The sequence below is a fragment of the Bos taurus genome, chromosome 10, assembly GCF_002263795.3.
Source record: "Bos taurus isolate L1 Dominette 01449 registration number 42190680 breed Hereford chromosome 10, ARS-UCD2.0, whole genome shotgun sequence".
Lineage (NCBI taxonomy): Eukaryota > Metazoa > Chordata > Mammalia > Artiodactyla > Bovidae > Bos > Bos taurus.
In genome coordinates, this window is record NC_037337.1 from 40,443,881 (window position 1) to 40,461,805 (window position 17,925).

A 17,925-nucleotide genomic window follows, 5' to 3' on the forward strand; every position below is an offset into this window, starting at 1 on the left:
TGATGTTATTTCCTATGATTGCCTTCCTCTTTTGTACGGCTTCGGTGTGCTTTCCTTGAAAAAGCACAGCACACACATGCAGAAAGTACTGTGTGCTCAGTGGATAGTCTATGACCAATTATAAGTCTTGATCTGCTCCTCTTTAATTAGTTCACTTTCAGGTCAATCAATCAATTGAGTTCTAACTATCTGTACAAAAGTCACATCCTTCTGAACCATTAAGAAAATACAATTCCATTGTATTCACTTTATAAGACAGAAAGGATTTCTGTCAAATTTCTTCAAAATATTGAAAAGGTATTTTTAGAATTTCACTTAAATAGAAAATGTAATTTATTCCAGTGCTTTAATCTCAAAGTACATTCACCAATTTTATTTTATGCTAACTACATTTGAATGAGTTTAGGGCTTTTGATCATTTATTTTTGAATATCTATGTGCATAATGTCAAGAGGTACTGCAAAAAGGTAAAAAATGCAAGATACTAGAATGCACTTCTTACAAATCGGCCAAATGTTTTACACATACTCATTCCACATTTGTTTTCCTTATAAATATCATTATCATCTGTACTGACATGTCCACTGCACATAAAGGCTCATATGGGTAACAAAAAGGAGAAAAAAAAATTACAGCTGTGTAACCTAATATTATTGGTCAAACTCAGACCTAGGTTTGTTCTCTTTTTCAATTAAAAATAAATTATAAATTTATTACAAGCACAAATTAAAATAATTTCTATTTAATGCTAACTTTCAAAACCCTATCTTCTCTGCCTGTACTTATTTATTTTCTCCTTAATAAGAAATATTAAAATTTGGGAAATATTTGATGATTTCCTTTGGCCCCTTTATTTTATGCAGTTGTTCTGCACGAGATGTCCATCTTAGCATCCATCCAAATCACAGTTTTCTAGTAAAACCATCTAATGATTTCCTAAGCAAGAGTTTACAGAAACAGTCACTTTGCCAAGGAAACTGACTTAGGTTCTAGAGAAGGTTGCTGAAAAATATAAAAATGCATAGTCTGAAGGGACTTTCACATTCAGTTAGAGCAAAATAACAAGCATGAACTTTCCTGAAGATTAACTTTAATCAGTTCAAAAAATAAATCAGCATTTATTTTTTGTTGTGGTTGTTCAATTGCCCAGTAGTGTTCAACCCTTTGCAACCCCATGGACTGCAGCACAGCCAGGATTTCCTGTCCCTCACCATCTCCCAAAGTTTGCCTAAGTTCATGTCCATTGCTTTAGTAATGCCATCCAGCCATCTTATCCTCTGATACCCTCTTCTGCCCTCAATCTTTCCCAGTAGCAGGGCCTTTTCTTCCAGTGAGTCAGCTGTTCACCAGATGACCAAAATACTAGACCTTCAGCTTCAGCCTCAGCCTTCCAATGAGTATTCATGTTTGATTTCCCTTAAGATTGACTGGTTTGATCTTCTTATTGGCCAAGGGACTTTCAAGAGTCTTCTCCAGCACCACAGTTCAAAGGCATCAATTGTTTGGCACTTTGACTTCTTTACAGCCCAGCTCTCACAATCGTATACGACCACTGGGAAGACCATAACCTTGACTATATTGGATCTTTGTCGGCAGAGTAATGTCTCTGCTTTTCAACACACTGTCTGGGTTTGACATAGCTTTTCTGCCAAGAAGCAATCGCCTTCTGATGTCATGGCTGCAGTCACCATCCACAGTGACTTCAGAGCCGAAGAAGAAGAAACCTGTCACTACTTCCACCTTTTCCCCTTCTATTTACCATGAGGTAATGGGGCTGGGTGTCATGATCTTAGTTTTAATACTTGGGTTTAAGCATAGAATACCAATAAAAAATGATTAAATATATATATATCTCCTTGACCAAACCTTAGTCAGGATCCTGTCAATTCTCCTTTCAACTAGACCCTGTATGTGAGCTTTTATGTTCTCCTTTACATATTCCAATATTAACAAAAACCTTATTGTCAGTCCAATCAGAATCCCCCACTTTGGTAACTGATCATCCTCAAAATCTGATCAAGTTCCTCATCCCCCACAGTTCTCCAGGTGATGTCTATACCCCTGGCCTCCTTTCAATAAGAATCCTGTTACGTCATTCAGCCAGAATCATCCTCACCAGATATGTGGTATTTCTCTTAGCAATTTTCCATCCACTGACCCCTACTTTACAACTTGGCTATCAATTCCTACCTTTCCTTGTTGTGTTTTGAGTTGAGCCTGATCTCTGTCCTCACAAAATCCCATGTAGTAGGCCCCTGAATAAAGTCTGCATTACTGTCTTCAATAAGTCTCATGAATAATTTTTCTTTAAGAGCATTGATGGAATACAAAATAAAGACATGGATAGATTAAAGAAAAGGTTATTTATTTGGATTTCATGAGGCAAATTTTAGAGTTGTGAGCCTTGGAAGTAATGAATTAACATGACAGAAAAGTTATGGTTGTCTGTGGAAGAGAGATGGATATTAAGAGGGGCTTCCCAGGAGGTGCTAGTGGTAAAGAACCTGCTTATCAATGCACGTTAGACGTAACATACATGGGTTAGATCCCTGGGTTGGGGAGATTCCCTGGAGGATGGCATGGCAACCCACTCCAGTATTCTTGCCTGGAGAATCCCATGGAAAGAGGAACCTGGCCAGCTGCAGTCCATAGGTTGCACAGAGTTAGACTCAACTAAAGTGACTTAGCATGACCTATAAAAAGACACCAAAGAGAAATATGGAAACTGAAATTAGGGCATTATACACTGGTGTAGTTGAAGCAGAGGTTTCAGAAGTTGAAGAAATAGACACTAAATTAACAGATTTAGTGCATACTGAATACCTATCTAATAAATTTCAGGTATTAACTAAACAATGTGTACAATCTGTGATTACTTAAGGAAGCAATAAAGTACTAAGTGAAAAGTGACTGAAACATATCGTATCCTTTTTCTGAACACAGATTCATAAGAATTTATCATGCACAACCACTCTGTGGAGAAGATCTGATCAGCTGTGATCATGCTTGAGACAAAATGTTGCCATCTATGGACTGCCAAACCTTGGAGCCAGTCTGGCATAAAGTCACTATGTATGGCGTTCCATAGACAGATACATACAACATAATGGTGTTCTATATTGTTAGTGACTACTCTTAACAATTATTCTATCAGACATTTTAATATTAGATATATGTGCTGTGTGTTAAATCACTTCATTCATGCCTGAGTCTTTGCAATCCTAAAAACTATAGCTTGCCAGGCTTCTCTGTCCATAGGATTCTCCATGGGGATCTTTTCCAGGGGATCTTTTCCAGGGGATCTTCCCAACCCAGGGATTGAACCTGCATCTCTTATGTCTCCCGTATTGGCAGGCAGTTTCTTTACTACTAGCACCTCCTGAGAATCCCAGATACATATTTAGTGACTGATAAAGTACTATAACATAGAAACTTATATAGATGTAACAGAAGCATCCAGGAGGCAGTGAAGAAAGTAGAGATTTCATCCTTAGCAGCACTGATAGATGTAGAAGGACTAAGTCAAAAAAATAGAACATTATGAGAGTTGCTGCTGAGCCATGACAGGGAACACAGAATCCAGACAATTCCAAAGTTCAACTCCAAGGTGAGGCTATGACGAGGATAATTCCCTAAACTTGCTTAATTAATTTAATTAATTCATGATGATCTAAAACTGTATAATAATCTTAAAACTTGGAAAAATTTGAATGTGCAAACTCTGTTTTTCCTGAAGATACATTTTCTAGATTATTTCTCATAGAATTATTAGTCCATATATTATTCTGTATTCTTCTTCCTTCCCTTCTCTCTTGTTTTATCCTCGGTATGTGACTACACTTGGCACTATACCAGATTTACCTTCATTTGCATCTGCCCCTCACTAATCGGGATTATTTCATATTTCTGTGTTCTGCAGTATGGCTGAAAGGGCAACTTCACCACATACTGCCATCCGAATCACTGCTCCTGATTGCTGGGCTGGATGCACAGTGCTGCCACACAGCTCCCTCCCAGTGGCTCCATCCCACCTGATATACCCACTTACAGACACTCCAGTAGAGAAGAAAATACTGCAAAACACATTCAAAGTCACTGAACAAATGGGGGTGTTAAGCCCAGTCAAGTGAACCAGATGAACAGAACACTGCAGAGCTAATCAGGAAACTATGCAACCTGGGAACACAAAGATAGCTGAGCCCCTAACAATGGAGCAATCCTACAATGAGTACTTCTGATGCCTTCGGCTATTTCAAATTTGTCTTGCTAGGGTTTTCCTAAAAGAGAGCAAACACTGTTCTTGATGTGAGCGGACATGATTTAAAGTCCCAGCTGTGCTATTAGCTGCTTGTGTAATCTTGGGCAAAGCGACTGAACAATCTGTAGAGCCCTAGTGGCAGAGAATACTGACCATCTCATGTATATAATGTATAAATATTTGTGAACTAATTAGAAGTATAAAACTGTATTTTTATTTCTAAGGGTTTGTTATACATGTTTTTAATAAACTGCGTGTTAAAACCTAAAGATTTTAACTATATAGATATAAATATCTACAGTGCCCCTGGTAGTGTCTGAGTGCAAACAAAATTAATTGAAAACAGTCACATTTATCAAGATTAAGAGTTGACATTCATCCCCTTAAAACACAGTAAAATACATTTACTAAAAATTAAAAAGGCATTTCTGAATAAGTGATAAGTGTAATTTATTCCTGAGAGATGTTAGGCCACATGCATTTTATTTTGTATGTGAAAATACTTATCAGATTAAAAATTGAAACAATCAAAAATATTTTGAAGAATGGTGAATACATAGGCCATTGTTTCAAAGATAGAGTTTTAATACTCTTATTGAAAAGATGGACACCAATCATTATAAAGCTACATTTTCCTTGTAATATTTTACATATTTCAAAAACAAGGCTAGTGACCATCAGTGATTCCTTCTAGCCTCCTACTTTGCTCATCCATTAGCAATGCCCTCACTGTCTCTATGTGTCCAGAGCAGAGAAATCACATATTTGCTCATTGTTGAAGAAGGGGTGGCTAGCTTTAGTGTGACCACAATGAACAAATTATCCCTAAGATGTCCAAAAAAATCAGTGATGATAACAACTGAGGCTACTGCTTACTCATCTTTATAATGTCGATAAACCTTGGGGCTGGAAGCATTAAATGCATGACAGAGTAAAAAATAATAAATGCAGATTATCATTGAGAACAGTATAATGAAATAGAGGTATCCATATTATGTCCATCAGAATTATTTTTTTTTTATTTTAAAAGTACAGACTTCATTTATAATATTCTCGAGGATTCTGATTTCACAGGGACTGATTATGGTGGATTCTAGCAGAGGAGAAAATGCAACCATTGATTGATAATATGTAGTTAAACACAGAGATAATCATCACCATTAGTTTCACAGTAAAATGGCCACCATTCCTCAAAGATGTGAACATAGTAATCATTTCAAAAAAAATAGCAACAGAAGTGACAATTACAAGGTGTAAGAGTCCTTAGGAAATGACAATATAAAATGCTAGCCTTGCTGAAAGGTACTGATTAGCTACAGAAGCAGAGTGAAAACACATAAAAAGAAAAGAGACAAATGGAAGGACAAGTACCAAACTATCAATACCTGTTGAGGTTAGCCTCTTACAATTTTTCAAACCAAATACAAAAAGAAGCAGCTTCCACAACTATGCATGTGCTTCATTAAGATTACATACGAGCCACGTAACGACTCCATGTACAGACACGGTTGTAAGCATCGATTCACAAGGAAGACTGCTGGCTTTAAATCCTGTTCCACCATTCAATAGCTGTGTGATCTTGGAAGCTTACTTTCCTTATCTGCAAAACGGGGGCATTAATAGTTACTTCACTGGCTCTGTAATAAGGAGTAAATGAAAGATAGTACATATGGCACTTGGCAAGCACTCAATAATGTTTTAAAATATAATAAATTAAAAACAACAAAACAAATATAAACAGACTATACACATCACATAAGTGAGTGCTATTTTTCAAAGTCATCTTCAAAGGACATGACTATGATACCTGTAATGAACCTGTAGTTTCTGAATACTATTCTTAGGATATATTTTTAGGAGCTGGCTACTCTATAGCCTTAGGAAATAAAAGGGTTTCTCTAACAGTTACTTCAAAATTTTGTAGGTAAAACTGATCCTGGATTTCTATGGTCAATACATCAGAATAGCTGTCCATTTCTTATCTCTTATCATTGTCTACTAGGTATCTCTTCTCATCAATCTCTCTCTCTGTTACTTTCTCTTACACACCTGATGTAAATAATTTCAGTCAGAGAAAATATTAGAAAGTTGCTCTAAATTGTGCTTTTCAGTAAATCAAAGTGTTCAGATGCTTCAAAAATTTTACAACGGAGAACACTTCTTTGTTCAAATGTCATCATGTGGGCATGATATTGTTTAACATATTTGTGCTTTAAATATCTTTGTGTCAATGATTAACACATCCTGTACTCTAATCTGATATACTCTATACTTTCTGTAAAATCGATATGACAACTTTAAAAGTTATAGATCTCACTACTTTTGTAGATTGAGGGTATGTTTATATGTAAGCAGACCCCTGGACTTTATCCAAACCAGTCTTTCTTTATGGCTGGCTCAGGCTTCCCTGGTGGCTCAGAGTCTTTTTTTAGAAACCACCTGCAATGATCCCTGGGTTGTGAAGATCGCCTGGGGAAGGGGGAATGGCAACCCACTCCAAAATTTTTGCCTGGAGAATTCTGTGGACAGAAGAGCCTGGCAGGCTATAGTCAATGGGGTCGTAAAGAGTAGGACACAACTGAGCAACTAACACTTTCACTTTCACAGACAAATTGTGGGGCTTCCTGTGCTAGTGGTAAAGAACCTACTGCCAATTCAGGAGAGATAAGAGACACAGGTCACATCCCTGGGTCAGGAAGATCCCCTGGAGGTGGGCGTGACAACCCATTCTAGTATTCTTGCCTGGAAAATCCCATGGACAGAGGAGCCTGGTGGGCTACAGTCCATGGGGTCACAAAGAGTCGGACACAAATGAAGCCACTTAGCACTCAATGGACATGACTTTGGGTAAATTCCGAGAGTCCGTGATGGATAGGGAAGCCTGGCATGCTGCAGTCCATGGCGTCGCAAAGAGTCAGACACAACTGAGCAACTGAAGTGAACTAAACTGAACTGGAAGCCTTAGATTCCTGTTTTGCTCAGTCAGACGGGCGCGGAGACGCTTCTGGAAGTAACATCGCGATGGCTGCCCAAGGAGAACCCCAAGTTCAGTTCAAACTTGTTTTGGTTGGTGATGGTGGTACTGGAAAAACTACATTCGTTAAGCGTCATCTGACTGGTGAATTTGAGAAGAAGTATGTAGCTACCTTGGGTGTTGAGGTCCATCCTCTTGTGTTCCATACCAACAGAGGACCTATTAAGTTCAATGTATGGGATACAGCTGGTCAGGAGAAATTTGGTGGACTGAGAGATGGTTATTATATATAAGCTCAGTGTGCCATTATAATGTTTGACGTAACATCAAGAGTTACTTACAAGAATGTGCCTAACTGGCATAGAGATCTGGTACGAGTGTGTGAGAACATCCCAATTGTGTTGTGTGGCAACAAAGTGGATATTAAGGACAGAAAGGTTTAGGCAAAGTCAATTGTCTTACACCGAAAGAAGAATCTTCAGTACTATGACATTTCTGCCAAAAGTAACTACAACTTTGAAAAGCCCTTCCTCTGGCTTGCTAGAAAACTGATTGGAGACCCTAACTTGGAGTTTGTCGCCATGCCTGCTCTTGCCCCGCCAGAGGTGGTCATGGACCCAGCCTTGGCAGCACAGTATGAGCACGATTTAGAGGTTGCTCAGACAACTGCTCTCCTGGATGAAGATGATGACCTGTGAGAAAGTGAAGCTGGGGCCCAGCGTCAGAAGTCTAGTTTTATAGGCAACTGTCCTGTGATGTCAGTGGTGCAGCGTGTTTGCCACTTTATTATATAGCTAAGCAGAACATGTGCTTAATCTTTGGATGCTGAAGGAGATGGATGGGCTTTGGAGTGAATGTGGCAGTTAAAAAAAAAACCTTCATTTTTTGGACCTGCATATTTAGGTGTTTTGGAACACAGTTGTTTCCTCCTTGAGTTTCAAATATAAGACTGCTATAGTCACATGACAATATTGAGAGGTGGAATCTTGTTTGTTACTGTCATTCCCATTCCTTTTCGTTTAGAATCAGAATAAAGTTGTATTTCAAATATCAAAAAAAAAAAAAAAGATTCCTGTTTTGTTTTAACATTCAGGACAGCCTTAATCCCAGATGCCCTGTCTCAGGACTCGGCCCCACACAACCTGGTATCTCCTGCTGCTGGATAGGACATGAGGGGAGAAGTTAAGTGATCCTCCACAAAGTGGGAATAAAGGAAGGATTTGTATCACCTTGTTACTTAATAGTCTTTGTTACTTGTCTCTCCCTTTTGAAACATTGTCAGATTCAATAGCCTTTCAATAAGACAGTCTTCTGTAAATGAAATGCGCCCTTCATAGAAAGGCCCACCCCATCTAATACACTCTTTTCCCTCTCATCTACCAATGCTCCTTCCCACCGCTTCCATCTCTACTTGAACACTGTATCCTGTCTACCTTACTTCTTTTCTAAGAGTTGTTTTAGTGGCAGTCATCCAACCCGGTTTGGAGAAGGAAGTGGCAGCCCACTCCAGAGTTCTTGCCTGGAGAATCCCAGGGATGGGGGAGCCTGGTGGGCTGCCGTCTATGGGGTCGCACAGAGTCGGGCACGACTGAAGTGACAGCGCAGCAGCAGCAGCATCCAACCCGGTTGCCCTTTTGACCTTGCTTGACCAAATCAAACTCTTTCTTCAGCTACGGAAATCAGGAGTTTGAGAAGCCAGTCAGCATTTGACAGGCACTTAAACTGAGGATATAAAAACTTAGGATTTTGGAGAATGAGTTGTAATTCTCCTTCATGTGCTGAAAATGAACTAAGCTTATTCCAGGAAAAAGGAGATAGTGATGCAGATGTTCACAGAAAAGTGCAGGTAAGGGGAATCTGTTGCTGTTGTTCAGTCGCTCAATCATGTCTGACTCTGCGACCCCACAGACTGTAGCACGCTGGGTTTCCCTGTCCTTCACCATCTCCTGGACTGGAACTTGCTCAGACTCATGTCCATTGAGTCAGTGATGCCATCCAACTATCTCATCCTCTACTGCCCTCTTCTCCTCCTGTCCTCAATCTTTCCCAGCATCAGGGTCTTTTCCAATGAATCGGCTCTTAGCACCAGGTAGCCAAAGTATTGGAATAGGTGAGCCCAGATTAAAAGAAAAGGTTAGCACAGGGCCACTGTGGCTTTCAGCTCTTGAGACCTAAGTGTAACTCCTGATCATACTATGACCACGTCCACCTCCTCTCAGTACAGGCTCCTTTCTGTTTAAGCTGGCTGAATGGTTTTCTGTTAGTTGCAACCAGGGGTCCCAACAAGACACTGACTATCATTCATACTAAAGGTCACATTTCACTTTCTGTGTGATGTCTTCTAAGATTATCCCTTATTGATTTCTGAGTCTCAGAAATTCCACTGCAAAAGAGGCTTTGAGTTACAGAAGTCTGCACTAATGATGCTTTGTCTTTGTCTGTTAGTCACATCTCATTGCCAAGATTGTAAGCTCTTGTGATTGGCATCAAGTCTTTACTTTTTCTTTATTTACCAATACATACGACATGCTTCTAGCACATAGTTGTGTTAGATAATAACTTTTACTTAGCACTACATTCATTTTAATCTATGAAGTATAAATACAAATGTTATATAAATTTTGCATAGAGAGAAAATATATGTAAACATATAAGCATGTTGACTCCTAAAATAGAGGGGGCATTATGCCAATAAGTTTAGTTTTTTAAAGTTTCCAGACTAACATATAATGACTAGAAAAGTATGAGTAATACATTTTTTATGTTTCTTAGGCTAAACGTACTGATTTTGTGATTTTAAAATGGTATATGGAAATATTTATTCCAACCAATAGATTTTTGGTTTGTTCCCTTTTGGGGGGGCGGGCTGTAATGCAGTCTTCAAAGGAAAAAAAAAAAAGAAAAACCAACAAAACGGCTTTCTTGAAATGTATACAAATATTTGCACCAGGAACGAACAAGTGTTGTAGGTCAGTTATATTCTAAAAACAAACAAAGTCATAGTAAAAAACATCAGATTTGTGGTTACCATAAGCTGGGGTTGGGGGAAAGGGGAACTGGATGAAGGCATTTCAAAGGTACAGAATTCCCATTATAAGATAAATAGTACTAGGGATATAATGTACAACATGACAAACAAAAGTAACACTTCTGTATGTGATATATAAAAGCTGTTGAGAGATTAGTTCCTAAGAATTCTCATCACAAGGAAAAACAGGGTTTTTTTTTTTTTTTTTGCTTTTTCTTTTATATCTTGTCTATATGAGATGATGGATGTTCACTAAACTTATCGTGGAAATCATTTCATAATGTATGAGTTGACTGAGAAAAATGCACAACCTAAAAGTTAAGAGTTATGTTTTATTCAATGGACAAAACTGAGGACTTAAGTTTGGGATAGAGCATCTCAAATAACTGAGAGACTACTCTGAAGAGGCAAGGTGGGGAGCCAGGATATACAGGAGTTTTTACAACAAAGATCAAGTAGTTGAAACATCAAAAGGTTACTGTTAATTAAAGAAAATCAGATATCTCAATATCTCAAGTTAATTACTTTAGTGATTTTCTATGTACCTGCTGTGCCAAGTCACTTCAATTTTACATAGTCTTTTACAACTCCATGGGCAGGAGCCTGCCAGACTCCTCAGCCCATGGGTTTCTCCAGGCAAGAATATTGGCTTGCTAGGAGAAGGCAATTGCACCCCACTCCAGTACTCTTGCCTGGAAAATCCCATGGACGGAGGAGCCTGGTAGGCTGCAGTCCATGGGGTCACTAAGAGTCGGACACGACTGAGCGACTTCACTTTCACTTTTTACTTTCATGCATTGGAGAAGGAAATGGCAACCCACTCCAGTGTTCTTGCCTGGAGAATCCCAGGGACGGGGAAGCCTGGTGGGCTGCTGTCTATGGGATCGCACAGAGCCGGACAGGACTGAAGCAACTTAGCAGTAGCAGCAGCAGACTCTCCTCCAGGGGATCTTCCAGACCCAGGAAGATCCCAACCCAGGGATCTATCTAACCCTTTTCTCTTCTGTCTCCTTCTCCAGCATTGGAAGGCAGATTCCACTGGGAAGCCCTTTCTGTATATCTATCTGAAAAAGGCAAAATCTGTGCTCACTGAAATCATTCCTTTGATATGCACCCCAGCTATGAGGGGTGGGGTGGGGGGCAGTATCCTGTGCCTCTCATCCTGCATTCCCACAATGTACACCATCTGGTGGCAATAATGTGATAGCTTGATGGCAGCAACATCCTTTGTTTACTAATTTTTTTTATTCTCACATAAGTGAAATTCGTATACTTCACATCTTAAATTTGCACAGTGCTGCATGTCAAATATAGCTCAATAAAACTGGAAGGGGAAAAAATGTAAAACTGTTTAAAAATAAGAAATAAAGGTACAACGTTGCTATCTAGGAATGTGTTCAGACAATGGGATAAATGAATAGAGTGTTGTATGAACAATTATAAAGGACTTGACAAATTTCCTTTTTCGGGAAAAAAAAAAGAAAACCTTAAGAGAGCAAAGTAGTCTTACCTTCTGCACAAGTAGAATTAGACAAAGCTATGCCCTACTTTGCAGCCTTTGAGCCTCAGGGTAAAAAAGTTGGGGGGAGGGGAAATTCTCAGAGAGCTGTGAATAAAAACTGTTGCCACAGTCAAGTGCTTCAAAATGCCTAAGGGCAGAGGATTCCAACATAATTCTCTCAAACACAAACAACATTTTAAGCATTAGGCCAACTGACTTTAAAAAGATAATAAGAAAGAGGCCATTTAACTATGTAGTAGTCAATTTCCTGATTCTTGCAGAGAAAACAAAGTAGGCTGGCTCCTTCAATATGCTCCTCCAATACTGAGGATACTCTCAGACTTAGAGGACTGGCCTCTTTGAGCTAGAAATACTTTTTTCTCTTGACTCTCCATTGTCCCAGCCCTTTTTGAAAAATCCTTAAATTTCAGTGTTTCAGGTAGTTAATCAACTAATTTAGTCTTAATCTAAAACTGTTCCCAAGGGCACACGTAGAAGTTAAAAATGAGAGGCTTAATTCTCTCTATTGAAAGTGAGAGAGAGGCTTCTTCCCACTCTCTTTTCTTGGAGCAATTTCTTAAGAAAACTTGTGTTAATATTTTAAATTCTTAGTGGCTGACTTTATTTTTCTGGGCTCCAAAATCACTGTGGATGGTGACTGCAGCCATGAAATTAAAAGACACTTAATCCTTGGAAGGAAAGTTATGACCAACCTAGACAGCATATTAAAAAGCAGAGACATTACTTTGCCAACAAAGGTCTGTCTTAGTCAAGGCTATGGTTTTTCCAGTAGTCATGTATGGATGTGAGAGTTGGACTATGAAGAAAGCTGAGCGCAAAAGAATTGATGCTTTTGAACTATGGTATTGGAGAAGACTCTTGAGAGTCCCTTGGACTGTAAGGAGATCCAACCAGTCCATCCTAAAGGAGATCAGTCCTGAGTGTTCATTGGAAGGACTGATGTTGAAGCTGAAACTCCAATATTTTGGCCACCTGATGCGAAGAGCTGACTCATTGGAAAAGACCCTAATGCTGGGAAAGATTGAGGGCAGGAGGAGAAGGGGACGAAAGAGGATGAGATGGTTGGATGGCATCACCGACTCAATGGACATGGGTTTGGGTGGACTCCAGGAGTTGGTGATGGACAGGGAGGCTTGGCGTGCTGTGGTTCATGGGTCGAAAAGAGTTAGACACGACTGAGCGACTGAACTGAACTGAACTTCTCTTTGAAATGTATGTAGCTCTTTTTATTTTTTAATTGAAGTATAGTCAATTTACAACATTGTATAACTGAAACACTTTGCTGTACGTAACTCTTCTTGAAAGCATGGTAAGCCTCCTGCCAGCTTCACAATACAGCCATGTCTCTTTGAAGAACTGGACAATCAACCCTTTGAAGTGTGATTATCATGGAAACTGATACCCTATCTCTTAGTTTCTGTTTGGTGGGTAGGTGCCTAACCCTAGCACCAAAACTACCTTCTGTCAGAAAAATTATTTGTTCTTTGGATAAAGCCAACTAGCTAACACAAATGGCCACCCCAATTATCAAGTGAATTTAGGATGAATTATGTGTAGCACTTGGTGTTTTTGAGTCCTCTTACCTGAAGACTAATTATTGTATATCTTGAGAACATGTATGTGATAGCTCTTTATGAAAGGATGAGATGTCTTTCTTTCTTTGCAATCTTTTAGCAGGTTGCCTGTGACACATCATATTCCGGTTTAATCCTTATTCAATACTGAAACTGTTTTCTTTCTCTTCTACACTTGTGATTTTAAAGTAATTAATTGAAGGGACCATTAGATTGAGGTGCCTTAATAGCAATCAAAACTGATGTTAGAGTCAAAGCAGTAGAGTCCAAGAAAATGAAACTTAAGAACCACCAATCCCAAACAGCCAACAAGGATTTCCCAGGTAAAGCAACCACTTAGGCTGCTGCTGCTGCTGCTAAGTCGCTTCAGTCGTGTCCGACTCCGCACCAGGCTCCCACCAAGAGCCTGGCAGCCCACCAGGCTCCCCTGTCCCTGGGATTCTCCAGGCAAGAACATTGGAGTGGATTGCCATTTCCTTCTCCAATGCATGAAAGTGAAAAGTGAAAGTGAAGTCTCTCAGTCGTGTCCGACTCTTAGCAACCCCATGGACTGCAGCCTACCAGGCTCCTCCATCCATGGGAATTTCCAGGCAAGAGTACTGGAGTGGGGTGCCATTGCCTTCTCCGACCACTTAGGCTAGAGACAATCAAATAACATTCTTGCTTTGCTTCTCTATCTTCTCTATAAAAGCCTCTTTTAGCTGTTGCTAGTGGAGTGTCCCAAAGACTTTCAGTCTGGCACTGTGTGACTCATATAGATGTATACTCAAATACACTCTTGAAGATGTAAAGTGCCTCAGTTCATTTTTTAACAGTTAAAAGGTTTTCTGGGATAGAATATTTTGTTTTTTAACTATATTGCCCCAACACCAGCTCTTGACACAGGGTAAGGGATCCCTGGAAGAAGAGAACCAGGCATAGCTTTCTCAACAAAAGTGAAGTCATTTTTGGCCTAAGTCATTCTGTGATCAAATCCTGGCTACAATGTTTATCCTTGAACAGGTCTCAGTAATTAATGATCTTAAGGGAATAAAAGAGTGAGGAAACACTGCCTGTTATCAGGCAAGTGAAGTAGCAATAGCAAAGATAACGTATCAGTTGTAAAGACTCCTACTTCTGTTTCAATGGTAAAGATTAGCCTGAAGTGCTCAATCACCAGATCAACTGGAACCAATGAGAAGATGATATTGACCTTTTCTGACCCCTGTGACATCAATCAAGGAAAGCTTGGACTCTGTGATTGCTCAAGCCTCTTTATGAATATCTATATACCTTTAGCTTAAAACTTGCCCAGTTTTGCTGCTCCGGGAGGCACTGCTTTGTGAAAGTTCCTGGGTGTTCTCCTTACATGCAACAAGTAATAATAAACCCTTCTTCTCCTGACCTTTGGCTTAGTTGTGTCTTTTGGCCCATCACCCACTAAGAGGTGAATCTAGTTTTTGGGTAACATCTCTCTGCCTGCCTTCTTGGTCCCCTTGGTTGAATTATCTTTGCTAACATCGACTGGGCCAGATTTTTCAAAGTTTGGTCCCTTTCCACCTTTCCAAACTGAGCTTTTGCCAGTCCAGTCTCTACCGACCCCTGCCCAGCCAGCCCTTGTACACTCTACAATCAAACGACACTACTAGAGTCACACAGTAGTTTTGATTCTACGTCTTTAAGGTGCTGTCCTTTCTGGCTGGAGTCACCTACTCCTCTGGTTTGATCTCCTCTGTTAAGCTTTTCCTGACCAGACTATGGAAACAATTAACTACTCCCTTTGCTGCACACTCTGCTCTGATTTCATGCTACCCAAATAATCTTCTGATTGTAAATACACATGGTATAGATTTGCTGAAGGGAGAAAACGCACTAGTCTGCTCCAGAATTCTTGTTCAGTGACAGTGGTTTCTCATTATTAAATTGGCTGGCATTTTATGTATCAGCTTCTGGGAGTAGGTGAGTGTGATACTGCTTTTAAGAAAAGGGACGATCCATTCAGAGAATTCCCGAATTTGTGAGGCTATGAAGGTCAGATTCAAGGTAATGGTAACCTTTGGGACCCTGCGAATGCCATCTAGTCGGGCTTCTCTAGTTATATGCCTAGCTCACCTTGCTCTGAAGTCTGTTAAAATGTTCTAGTTGCAAGCATGCATATAAATACAACCACTGATCAAGACAAGTCATTTTTCTAATCTTCGTTTTGTCACTTATAAAATGTCAGATTGACCTTGTTTATCTTTGAAAGTCATGCCCACAATGAGGTACATGTGTCTATGAATGTTTTCCTAATCTGCAGTGTCAACATCAGAAAATACTAGGAATCCTAATGTATATATAATTAGTGTCAGACATTCCATTTTCTCCTTAGTGGGCTATTGTGGACTATAAACCCTCTTCAACAAAGATTTCATATAAGGAGCTGACAGGCATTAAACAAAAGTTGTTTTTTTTTTTTTTTCCCCATTTAATTTTTTTCCAAGTAAAGTTTCTATTTTCTATCTAATCTTTAAAAAAATTAAAGTTTATTTATTTCCTTATTTTTATTAATATTTATTTTCTTTTTGTTACTTATTTTCATATGCTATGCTATGTTAAGTCACTTCAGTCGTGTCCAACTCTGTGCGACCCCATAGATGGCAGCCCACCAGGCTCCCCCGTCGCTGAGATTCTCCAGGCAAGAACACTGGAGTGGGCTGCCATTTCCTTCTCCAATGCATGAAAGTGAAAAGTGAAAGTGAAGTCGTTCAGTCGTCTCCAACTCTTAGCGACCCCATGGATTGCAGCCTACTAGGCTCCTCCATCCATGGGATTTTCCAGGCAAGAGTACTGGAGTGGGGTTCCATTGCCTTCTCCGTTTTTTGTTTTTTTTTTTCATATGCATCACCCAAAAGGATAGAAGGTTTAACAAGATTACTTGGGGCATATCTATGTGCAAGTTGCTTATAAGAAAGTGACATGAAACTAAGCTCCCTTTGATCTTATCAAACTCTCAGAATGCCAGTCTTTCAATTCTGAGATCGCCTAAGGGCTTGTGTGTTAGTCATTCAGTCCTGTCCAACTCTTTGCAATCCCTTGGACTGTACTGTCCACGGAATTCTCTGGGCAAAATACCAGAGAAGGTAGCCATTTCCTTCTCCAGGGGATCTTCTTGATCCAGGGATAGAATCTAGGTCTTCCATACTGCAAGCAGATTCTTTACCATCTGAGCCACCTAAGGGGAGCATTAAATAGGTGTGTAGAGTGGGAAGTTGCTTAAGAGGGAGGAACACTTTAAGAGGGAGCACTCAGAATAGTGCTCTCTGATGACGCAGATGGGTGGGATAGGAGAGTGACAGGAAGGATCAGAGGGAGGGGATATATGTATATATGTAGCTGATACACTTTGTTGTACAGCAGAAACAAAGACAATACTGCAAAGCAATTACATATACTCCAATAAAAAATATTGTACAAAAATGTATGTGTAAATGAGTAAATGAATGATGGATAAGTAAATAAATAAAAAATAAATAAATACACATATACAAAATTAATTGAGGGTGAAGCTGAGGAGAGGAAAAAGACTGTTAGTTATCAAAGTAAAGGGTGAAAAAAAGCAAAGCTTAGAAATGATTAATTGCAATTATTTGATTAGGCAAATGTTCCAACATTAAAGTGATGGGAAATTATAGTCATAGTACATTATAATGCAAAATCTAATTTTTGCTAATAGTTCATGCTGACCTACATCAGAATGTTTATTATAATACAGATTCATGCAGTAAGGCCTTTGAGTATAGGCCAAATTTCAGAAAAAGTTTTGTTCATTTAGCAAATATCTTTGAGTGAAGGATATAATGGTGAACAAAATAAATATAGTCCCTGCCCCAAAGACGGTAGTGGATTTATAGCCAAAATGTCCATAATGGCTTTACTGAGTTTCACATACCAAGCAATGCCTCTTGGAAGGCAGGAAGGGCCAGAACAAAGGCCTGTGAGCATCTCCTGGGAACCGAGGAAGAGAGCGGCTGTGCATGGTAACTTGGCTCAGCCTATACTTTCACTTAAACTTGCTGTCCAGAGACAGATTTACTTCTTGACAAACAAAAAAAGAAAATATATCCATATTTAAGAAAAAAAATCTGATGAATGAGATTTCTGAATTTAAACAAAAAACACACAATTCTATTATTGCCTGAATGAAATAAAAATCACATTTAGAGAAACGAAAAGGCTCTGGAGTGTGGGAATAATGTGAGTTTAGGGGTCTCATTACTCTTATTTCTTCATAAGCCAAGGAAATTCTATTGGGGAATATCAGATCAGTCTCATGTTTTCTGAGAAGCTTTTATGGCTAAAAGAGAAGTTAGTTTTCCAACGTCTTAAAAACTAAAGTGTTAGCTAGATGAATCTTAGATTGTTGCAAGCTAGCTAAACAAAACTGATAATAAAAAAGAATTGCAACAAGAAGTACATGTATCTACCTGTGCCAGAATCTTTTTTCTCTACTGATTGACAGGCTTGAGGAAGAAAAGCAACTTTAGAGTTGCTTCAATTGCAAAATCCAAAGCATTAACTCTTTTTACATCCTTGAGAATCTGGGTAATG

General features: G+C 39.2%; 1 protein-coding gene and 1 pseudogene across 1 annotated transcript in view; one reads left to right on the forward strand and one right to left on the reverse strand.

The window, feature by feature from the left end:
• MDGA2 (MAM domain containing glycosylphosphatidylinositol anchor 2) overlaps window positions 1-17,925 on the reverse strand; it is a 926,008-nt gene that overhangs the window by 621,896 nt on the left and 286,187 nt on the right. The gene's annotated exons all lie outside the window — the stretch shown is intronic.
• On the forward strand, window positions 7,235-8,020 carry LOC112441456 (GTP-binding nuclear protein Ran-like; annotated as a pseudogene).